The 11,396-nt window shown below is 46.6% G+C and overlaps 1 protein-coding gene and 1 long non-coding RNA gene across 3 annotated transcripts in view; one reads left to right on the top strand and one right to left on the bottom strand.

The window, feature by feature from the left end:
- The window catches only part of PPP2R2B (protein phosphatase 2 regulatory subunit Bbeta), a 521,527-nt gene that overhangs the window by 459,002 nt on the left and 51,129 nt on the right, over positions 1-11,396 (bottom strand). The window lies entirely within an intron of this gene.
- Positions 1-11,396, top strand: part of LOC134933132 (uncharacterized) — a 137,623-nt gene that overhangs the window by 111,215 nt on the left and 15,012 nt on the right. The gene's annotated exons all lie outside the window — the stretch shown is intronic.

Raw genomic sequence — 11,396 nt, 5'->3', positions numbered from 1 at the left:
GCAAGTGTATCCATGCGATTTTCATTTTTTACCAGAGAAAAAGATATTTTATATATACACACTATATCTAGATAGAGAGATAGTAAATTCAAAATGTAGGCACTCACCAATAAACTTGAACAGGTAAAATTTAATGATAACTCACAGACACCTAGAAACGGTGTGTCAACGTTTCGGTCACCTCATAGCCTTTTTCAAGACATCACAGAAGAGCAGTAAGGAGACAACTGTACAGTACATCGCCATTCACCAACATGCGTTCCACCAGCCGTGGAACTGGAAGTGACGTGGCCCGCGTTTATCATCATGACAACGGAACTAATAGTACAATACTAAAATCAGCTAGACAGTGCCATATTGGATATGGGAAAGCTGATCGTGTTTTATAAGTAAAGGCGCCATATTATATAAGGGCAAGGTAAAAAACACAGCAAAATATGCTATTAAGGCGCTAAGGCTAAGCAATCGCATACTGTAGCGAAACCTGAAGACAAACACCACATAAATACTGACATCACAAAACAAACAAATATAACATTGACAATGAAAACGGCACCCCGGGGGCACCAAAAGGGGGACCCCTGAGGAGCCGCCTATAATGCAATATCACAATCTAGAAAAAAAAAATTAAGAAATAAAAATAACCCCCAAAAATATTATTAATCGGTTAAAAAAGGGTTCTTCATCTGATCCATCCCTTTGGTGCATATTGAATTTACATCTACAAGGAAATGTACCCCGACTTGCTGTTAGTCTGAGGCTGATTTGAAAAAGTCGTTACATGGCTGTACCTTTATGAAATAAATTGGTTTTATTTGTGAATAAAAAATTTAGCCAATGTTTTAAAGAACTTGTATAGAATTGTCGATAAATTCTGGGTTAATCTTATAATCCTGAGCGCCCTCTGATCTGTACTCTATCTATATCCATATAGCTACACACACTTTTTTAATTTTTTTTATAAATCTGTGAAGGCGGCACTCCAAGCGTTAAAAAAGAAAGAAAAGAAAAGACAATCAGCGTTGTTTTATCAATGTTTTAGGACCTGTTTACTTCAGTTCTTTCGTTGGGGGGGGGGGGGTTTGGCTGGATGTGTCCGTGTCCTGCCATCCACTATCTCAATCTCCAACTAGCTCCCGATCCCCCTCCCCGGACACCTTCTATCTCGCTTTCACCCACTGCCTCCCTGTCACCTTCTGCCTATCTCCCTGTCACTCTCTTCCGGCACCCAAAGTCCCCCCTGTCACCCCCCCTGACACTTTATCTTCCTGTCTCCCACTATTCTCCCTGTCACCCCTGCCTCCCCAGTCACCCACTATCTCCCTGTCACCCACTATCTTTAGGGCGGTGCACCAGCCAAAATGTTGCCTAGGACCTCAAAATAGTCAGGGATGGCTCCGACTAGCATACTTACCCACCAGGTGCCGGTATTCTTTAGTGTTGGGATGATGGAGTTGGTCATGTGACCGCCGGCATAGTCAGCTCTGGGATCCCATACCGAACCCGAGAGAATACATCATAGTTCTATACATGAAATATTTTGTGACTGTTAGAGAAGAAATTCACTCTTTGCGAGTCTTTTGGCTAGAACATATTACTGTAATTAAAATTAACTATTACCATCAACTCTTAGTCATATAGGGGACTAGCAGTGGCGTAACTACTGCCCCCGCAGCCCTCGCGGTGGCTTGGGGGCGAGGGGCTGCGGGGGCGCCACTGATTTACAGCAGACTGACATGCGGACGAGCGTCCGCATGTCAGTCTGCGGTCTCCTTCCCTCCGCCGCTTGTTGGAGGGACACGGAGGGCACAGCGCGCCTCCCTGTGTCCCTCCTGCATCATCTCCGGCGGCCGCGGGTCTAATAGGGGGAAGTGCCGTCCGTGAGCTCTAATTGGCTCACGAACCGGCACTTCCCCCTATTAGACCCGCGGCCGCCGGAGATGATGCAGCAGGAGGGACACAGGAGAGGCGAGCTGTGCCCTCCGTGTCCCTCCAAAAAGCAGCAGCAGCGGCGGCGGGGCGGGGGGGGGGGGGGGGGAGAGAGAATATCTGCCACTGGGGCATATCTGGCACTGGGGGGGAATATCTGGCACTGGGGGGGAATATCTGGCACTGGGGGGGGCATATCTGGCACTGGGGGGGGCATATCTGGCACTGGGGGGGGGCATATCTGGCACTGGGGGGGCATATCTGGCACTGGGGGGGCATATCTGGCACTGGGGGGGCATATCTGGCACTGGGGGGGCTATCTGGCACTGGGGGGGAATATGTGGCACTGGGGGCATATGTGGCACTGGGGGGTATATGTGTACCTGGCACATGGGGGGGGGCTATATTTGGCACTGGGGCATGTGAGTACCTGGCACCGTGGGGGAATATCTGGCACTGGGGACATATGTGGCACTGGGAGCACAGCCCTAGCAACAAGGACTACCTCCTAGCAACGAGCATGACACCCAGTGCATGAAACACCTGGCAACGAGCATGACACCCAGTGCATGAAACCCCTGGCAACGAGCATGACACCCTGAGCATGAAAACCCCTGGCACCGTGCATGGAACCAAGAGCATGAAACCCCTGGCAACGAGCATGACACCCAGTGCATGAAACCCCTGACAACGAGCAGGTAATTGTAAAGTAATTAGAAGCCTTACTGTAGGACTTAATGTGTAATGGGCATTACGGTGTGTGGCATAATGTATCACGGACATTGCGGTGTGTGTCATAATGTGTCACAGGCATTACGGTGTATGGTATACTATATCGCGGGCATTGTGATATGTGGTATAATGTCTCAGGGTCACTGCAGTGTGTGGCAATGTATCACGGACATTGCGGTGTGTGTCATAATGTGTCAGGCATTACGGTGTGTGGTATACTATATCACGGGCATTGTGGTATAATGTCTCAAGGTCATTGCAGTGTGTGGCATAATGTGTCACAGGCATTGTATGTGCTATAATGTATCGGGCATTGCAGTGTGTGTCATAATGTGTCACAGACATTGTATGTGCTATAATGTATCAGGGGCATTGCAGTGTGTAGCATAATGTATAACGGGCATTGCAATTCCTGTCATAATGTGTCACAGGCATTACGGTGTGTGGCATAATGTGTCACAGGCATTACGGTGTGTGGCATAATGTGTCACAGGCATTACGGTGTGTGGCATAATGTGTCACAGGCATTACGGTGTGTGGCATAATGTGTCACAGGCATTACGGTGTGTGGCATAATGTGTCATGTGCATTATTGTGTGCGGCATAATGTCTAAGGGCCATTGCAGTATGTGGCATAATGTATACTGGGCATTACTATAAGGAGGAAAAATGACAAATAATGTAAGGGGCATGAATCAGGATTATTTTTCTTTCCTGTGGTGGCCAACGTATGGGCGTGCAGGTTGCAAAACTGGGGTTTAAGGTAGTCTTTTCCTGCAATGCCACGCCCCTTTATGCGAAACCACGCCCATTCCAACGAAACCACACCCCTTTCTTGCTCCCAATTATGGAGCATGAGGGGGGGGGGGGGGGGGGGCGCCGAAGAATTTTTTGGCTTGGGGGGAGAAAAATTTCTAGTTACGCCACTGGGGACTAAAATTGAAGGTACTATTGGGTGACTGTTGAGAATAGTTCCCTGCTGATCCCCATGGATCTAGCTCTGTGAGTGCCGACTTTCCCATCTCTGACCCATCCAACAATCTCCCCTACGTTGACCTGCTGGACGGCAGGCATAGGATCTTTACATGCATATTGTATCTTCAACACCTACACAACTGACCTCTCTTTTGTGCAACTCTTTTTGCCAGGTCTACTACCTCTCTCCTTCCATCATTGGCGTACTGCATGCCTGATCAGTCTCTGTCAGCTGGTGGAGAATGATCTAGTACATCCCTTCCCCACTTACTTACTGAAATTGAATCTGCTGAAGCGATAGCTATGGCATTACGTTCAAAGGGTAACACTTTTTACTAAAGCTCACAAAAAGACCTCTCTCTCACTCCCTTTGAGTCTCTGTGCACTGTTCCAATAGCGCCTCGGTATATTCTTTCTGACATATTTAAACTGCTGGCCAAAGTACAGTTTGGCTATCCTACCTTTATCTCAGTCTGGCAAAGGAACTGGGTGGGAATCACTATCACATACAGGCAATGGTAACAATTTTTTTTTTAATATATATATATATACCCAAGTTTCTTCACAAAGCATCTCAGTAATTGAGACTCATTTTACATTTCTTACACAGATTAATCTTCGTAAAAGGTTCCCGGACATGCCTAACTCATGTTGGCAGTGCAGGTGGAAGGTGGATCTCCCCTTCATATTTGGTGGGACACAAAACATTCAGTCATTTTGGGATACAGTTATTCAGATCACCAAGGCTGTGGTTGGGGAGGGGATGCCTTCAGTATAAGAAATCTCTGCTGCGGTATGTAGTCTGTTTGTATGGCATGTTACACTAATGAACCACAGTACAGTTACCAGCAGACCTCTAGAAAGGATCAAGCTGTTAGAGTAGGTAGGACCCTCTGGGGGCGATTAAATTTTTTTGCCATCACAGCAATTGAATTATTGCTCTGATTGGGCATCCATTGCTTCTAATGTGTTCAAAAGTACTGGGATTAGCTGCTAAACCAGATTAAATTACTGCCCACTGTGTGAAAATTCCCATTTGGGAGTCCAGACGGGACACTTTTTGCACATTTTGCCATCTAAGGAGGGGACGAGTTGCAATGTACACCCCTCCCCCAGCTATTCAAATTGCTCCTTCAAACACCATCGAGTGGCAGCTGTGGGGTGAAACAATAGAATCGCCCCCTATGTTTTAAAGCCAAAAAGACAGATCCTATAATGTATATAGGCCCTCATTCCGAGTTGATCGCTCGCAAGGCGATTTTAGCAGAGTTACACACGCTAAGCCGCCGCCTACTGGGAGTGAATCTTAGCTTCTTAAAATTGCGACCGATGTATTCGCAATATTGCGATTACAAACTACTTAGCAGTTTCAGAGTAGCTTCAGACTTACTCGGCATCTGCGATCAGTTCAGTGCTTGTCGTTCCTGGTTTGACGTCATAAACACACCCAGCGTTCGCCCAGACACTCCTCCGTTTCTCCGGCCACTCCTGCGTTTTTTCCGGAAACGGTAGCGTTTTTAACCACACGCCCCTGAAACGCCGTGTTTCCGCCCAGTAACACCCATTTCCTGTCAATCACATTACGATCGCCGGAGCGAAGAAAAAGCCGTGAGTAAAAATACTATCTTCATTGTTAAATTACTTGGCGCAGTCGCAGTGCGAATATTGCGCATGCGTACTAAGCGGAATTTCACTGCGATGCGATGAAATATACCGAGCGAACGACTCGGAATGAGGGCCATAGTGTAAAGTAATTTTGTTGCTCTACATTATTGATGAGAATTGATGCAACTTCATTATATACAGAAAGCAGATGAGTACAGTACCACAGATACAGACGTCCAAGAGGTGTTGCTATGTCAACACTTGCAACAGATGTATATTGTAGTGCATATACAAAAGTCCATACAACAAAAATAGAACCGATATCTAAGTGGCAGATGTATTAGCCTGAAGAAGTGATAAAGAAGTAATTAGTGCAAGGTGATTACGCTCCAGGCAATCATTATGGGTTTGAAAAAGGACAGCTAGGAGTTTATTGGCTGCACTGACCATACAGTCAGAGAAAGAAGCTTCTTCATTATGACCTGCATACTTAGGCGTGTGGACTAGATTTACTTTAGCGTTAGGCACAAGAGGTGGTAGAGTCATATCAGAAAAAGGAGACAAATGTTCTGTTTGCAGAATCTTGCCACACACATTTTATCCAGTTTATGACCGCCTTTCCCCAAACAGTTTTTAGAACAAAACTACAGCACAGGGACCTCTGTATAATCTACATAAATTACAATTGTCACATTCTGCAGTCCCACTTTCAGCCTTCTGAATAAACAGTTCTTTGTCATTGCAGCAGCTGTGATTTGCATGGTGACATTGTGCAATCTAAAATACACAATCTAAATGCATATAGCAGATATTTAAATATTTTGCCTATTTTTCTCTGTGCATTTACACATACATAGCTCGGAGGCAAACGGGAGACCACGCGACTGTGAGTCAGTGCTAACTCACCATTGTTATTTGTTTCCTAGAAAAAGCTTGGTCTATTCCCAGGCGTCTAACAAGATTAATGTACAAACCTTTGTAGGGAAAAGTCATTTTAAGTCAGCTTTAGCTGTGGTCTGTGGAGACCTCATGCCTTGTAAACCCAACCTAAGCTAAGAGACTTTTCTTCTGCATATAGTGTATAAGGGAACATTTTAGGAACATTTGAATCTTAGAATCAGTGGCGTATCTATAATGGGTGCAGTGTGTGCGGTGCACACGGGCCCCTGGTTCCAGAGGGGGCCCACACCGCACCCATTTCTTCTATACTCCCCTTTCCGGCGTCCATCTGTGACTGTGTGTGGGCCCAGTGTGTGTGTAGCCATCACCCCCGCTGCTAGCGCACTGAGCACTAGAGACTCTGGCACAGTGCCAGAGTCTACAGCGCATGCGCAGGACTCCGGGAAAATGTTGCGGCGCCCATTTTTCCGGAGTCCTGCGCATGCGCTGTAGTCTCTGGGACTGTGCGGCTACAGGAGAGGAGGGGGTCCACACACGGAGTCTGCAAACGCCGCTGCTTAGAATCTACTTTATTTTACATGTACCTGTATTGCTGGCTGAGTGAAGCACAATTGCACATATCCAGCCGTGATGGTACATACAGATGTCTGACCCAGCTGTGTGCCTTTACAAAAATGCCCATTTTACTTTTAAAACCACAAAGGGAGAAAGAAAGTGGGAGCAACTAAATAATAAAGTATACCATACTAAAACCTAATATTAAAGTGCAGTGTCCGAATATTAGACAAACCGTAATAATTAAATACTACCCTGAGAAAGCTTGAGTCATTGGCCCTAAGACGCAATGACACGTTAAGGTAGAAGCCAGGTAATTTTTTTGCTGCACTTCCATCTTCCCACTCTTTACCTATTCCACCGCCCAAATCCACTGAAGCCTTTGACCCCAAGCTCCACTATACAGCATACTGCAGAAAGAAATGAATGCATTCTATAAATAAATAAAAGATGATTGATCATACATTGTTTATGCTGGCTGTTATGCATAAGAAAATGGGACACATGTCAGTATTTACCCTGCACAGGAGGAAACACATAACCAACCCAAATCTAAATCTCTCTGCACGTTACATCTGCCTTATCTGCAGTGCAACATGGTTCTGCCCGTTTGCTTGAATGGTAAGCTTTGCTTTTGGGATGGTCATTGGCACCCTACCCATCATTGGTTGTTTTAGCTGGAACAGTCGATGGTTAGAAATTATTCTACCATTGATGGTTCCCGCTATTGAATAGCCACACATGCACAGAAAAGGCTTTGCTGGAGAGTCAGTGCAGAGCAATGTTTCTTCTGCACATGCGTGCCGTAACTGCCCCAGCGGCTGGCTGCTGTGTGCACTACTGAGGACCACTGCAGCCGAGGCTGTGCAATGGCTGCTGTTGCTCGACATTACCTACCTGTTAGTAGCACATAGAGAAGTATTTTCTAATACGCACTGCCTATCTGGACTGGAAGTACGTACTGTATGTCCTGTTGCAAAGCGTTAGGAGAGTTTTAGTTTTTAGGTGGTTTATTTTAACAGTATTTTGGGGTTTACAGTATCCTCCTTAGACTGTGCAGTTGCTCAGTGTTGTGGAACTGTAAGTCCCAGTATCACCTGCCAGCCAAAGCCTGGGACTAGTAATTAATATTACAGTCAATGTGTTATGATTCAGTGCAAGTTCTTTAGGTCTTACTCTTTTAGAACCATGATGCTTCGGTCCTTAACCACAGCGCCCAGTTTCCGAATGCATTTCATTTTGGGCATAGAAATTTAGGTCTGCGGCCATTTAACTGGAGACCAAAAGAAACGCAAAGCATAAGTCATTCACTATGATAAAATGCCACCTCTGGTGGAGACACATATGGATGTTTGTACGACATGTTGAACTCCCTGAGATCCTCTCTACACTGCAGTGAGAGTGGGCTGCTTACTGACAGCTGGTGCTATCAAGCCAGGAAGGTGGGCAGGCCATCCTAATCCCAGCACAGGTGCTGCGGCGTATGGCACAGCACACTCACTGTATTTGAAAGAGCTGGTGGGGGTTGTAAATTAAAAGTGGGGGGACCATTGGCACACAGCTATCATTGATGGCGGAAACCCATCTGGTTCTCAGCCATCGATGGTAATACTAGTTTATAATCATCTATGGTCAATTGCCAACCCTACTTTGCTTACAAACATCAATCAAGCCAACAATGCGGAAATAAGGTTTCTAGTGGAATTGTAAAATTCTGTTACCTTGATCATAGCTTGCCTAGTGACCTTAACAAATTATTATTACATTTCAGCTGCTTAGCTGAATTTGGAGCCAAGAGTTAACCAACTGGAAATCCGTATTTCCTATGTACTGTCTTCTATTAGTACAGTACTTCTTAAAAGGGACAGTCTCTGGAGCTTAAAATCGCCATCACTGATTATAGAGGAAACCAACATGTACTTAAGCTATGCAAATGTTAATTGCACATATAAATTTGAGATTTTAAAAGGTTCCGTTTTAGATGCCATCATTTTACCTTGGCAGCTCAAATTAAGGATCAACCGGTAAACATGTATGTCCATTGTTTAAAGTGACAACCTGGTCTGTATGATGGGTTTACATGTACAGATATGTCCTCATATACTGTGGCTTCAGTAGTGCCAAACAGCCATTTTGATGCACCAGGCAGGGGCAGATTGGGGACTAAAAATTCTAGTAACGGCACCAAATCAACTGTTTGCGGAACACCAAAGTAGGTGGAATTAGTATACAGAGCCGTGACTATGTGTGTGCGAGTGGTGCCACTGGACAGGTCCCTGGGGGGGGGCTCATCTCGTTCTTGTAGGCCAGGCAGAGGAGGCAGCACTGGAAGCTGGGGACGAGCATGATGCAGACTGGAGATATTGGGAGCTCCACACACACACACTGGTGTCATCAGCTGCCGGGAGGGGGAGCGGTTGTTTTTCCCAGGAACCGGGCAGTATGGGATATACAGTCGAGAGGCAGATACTGGGAATATTGGTGGTGGTGGGGGGGGGGGGGGGGTGTTACAGTTGTAGTTGGGTGCAGTTACAGGGATCGCATTAAGGATCAGGAGGGGCGGTTACAAGGTGCAGTGGGCATAGTTACAGGATGCAGGTGGGCATGTCGCAGGGAGCACTTGTAGGTTGCGGGGATGCAGTTGCAGGTCGGTGCATTTACAACATGCAGGGGTGCAGTTGCAAGGCGGTGAGGGGGCATCACTTGCATGAGTGGTAGTTACACAGTGCATGGGTGGCTGTTACAAGATGCAGGGGTGGAAATTACAGGGTGTAGGGTTGTAATTTGCATGAGCGCAATTACAGGGTGCAAGAGTGATAGTTGCAAGGGTGCAGAAACAGCGTGCAGTGGGGACAGTCAAATAGTGTAATTGCAGAGGGGTATAGTAATTAGGTGTAAGGGAGGAAGGTACGCCATGCAGGGGTTTCACTTGCTTGAGGTGAGGGGCAATTACAGGATATAGGGGAGCAGTAACAGTGTACAGTGAAGGAAGTATCGGGGGGGGGGATGTGTGTCACAGTTGCAGGGGGTGTGGACGTAAGGTGTAAAGTTGGGAGCTATAGGGTGCAGGGTGTCGCATGCATGGGCAGCAGTTACGGGTGCAAGAGTGGCAGGTGGATGGGGGAGCAGTTACAATGCTTAGTGAGGGCAGTAACAGGGTGCAGGTAGGTAGTTGCAGGGTTGAAAGGTACATGTAGCAGGGGTGGAAGGAACAGGGGGGACCTGTGTGCAACCTGTCATTCAGAAATCTCAGCAAACCCCCCCCCCCCCCCCAGCCCATCCCTAAACTCCACCCTCCTCTCCTCCTCTACCTGCTGCTTCACTATATATTGAGTTTGGTAACTAGGGGAGGGGGGGGATGCTATTGTTGCTTACGGCTGGAGGAGTGTCTTGTGAGGTTGCCCTCTCACGAGTTCAGAAGCTTAGAGCTCCTCCGCTCTGCAGGTCACTGACAGATGCTGGCGGGCTGCCAGTTCCTGTCAGAGAAAGAGAAAAATGGAGGGAGACACACTTGACTGGGAGCAAGCCCACATATGGCAATTGGTACCACAGTCCGACAGGCCTTGCGGGAAACTTCCCACTTATGGTGGGCACACACTAGGCGATAATATCCCTCATTTTTACCCTCCTGAGCGATATTGTTTACAATATTGTCCAGTGTGTATGCTGCCAGCGATGGCCGATGCACGCTCCCAAGGGACCCCTCTGTCACCAGTACACGCAGCTCAATCTGACTATATCATCAGATGCTGCATGTTCGGGCCGGCTGCGGAATGAGGTCACTATGCGATATCGCATAGTATGTATGCACTATGTTGGCGGCCCGGCTGGGGAAAAACTATCCAATATCGCTTATACAGCGTATCACATAGTGTGTACCCACCTTAACTTCAATGCCCAATCTACCACTGGCACCAGGTCTCAGGCGAATCTGCTGCGCTGAGCATCTTTCTCTCTCAAAATGTCAATCTTATTCGCATAAGCAAAACAACTGGAAGTGACAAAACTACTTTGCTACATTACACTGATAATGCACGACATGTGAGAATGAGTCTGAATCTGTATATGAAGTGGTACAATGCAGCAGTTGTGCCTGTTTTCTCACACCAGGGGTGGTATGTAATGCCGTCCGAGTCTGGCGGCCATACGGGATGCCAGACAAAGTGGACTTTTTTTTTTTTTTAAAGGGGCAGTCACTTACAAGGCAAAACTATGCTTTGGAAGTGATTGCTCCTTTAAAAAAAAAAAAAATGCCTGAGCTTGACCAGCATCCCATTCCAGGTTCCATTGTGCTTCATCTGCAACTTTGTACGCATTTAAAACGTATTACTGTGTGGTTAAAGTAGGCCAGAATTTATAATAAACCGAGTGGTGTTTTGCTACAGCTGCAATGTGAAGATGTCACAAAAGATAATGAAAAATAAACGTTATGGTAAGAACTTACCGTTGATAACGTGATTTCTCTTATGTCCACAGGTATCCACAGGATAACATTGGGATATTGTCGAGCGACTGCGAAAATGGCACCAACACGGTCACGAACTTTCTGGCCTCCCAGGATGCATTGGGGCCTCCACTATATAGTCCCGCCCACTGACTCAGTCAGATCAGTTCTTTCCACAGCGATTATAGGCAGGAACATTAGGTAGAGACCTGTACAGGCGATAAGAACACACATGCACACCCTTCCATACAAGAAG

Source organism: Pseudophryne corroboree, chromosome 6, assembly GCF_028390025.1.
Source record: "Pseudophryne corroboree isolate aPseCor3 chromosome 6, aPseCor3.hap2, whole genome shotgun sequence".
Lineage (NCBI taxonomy): Eukaryota > Metazoa > Chordata > Amphibia > Anura > Myobatrachidae > Pseudophryne > Pseudophryne corroboree.
Note: the sequence above shows the minus strand (reverse complement) of the source record. Positions and strands in the feature narration are given on the sequence as shown.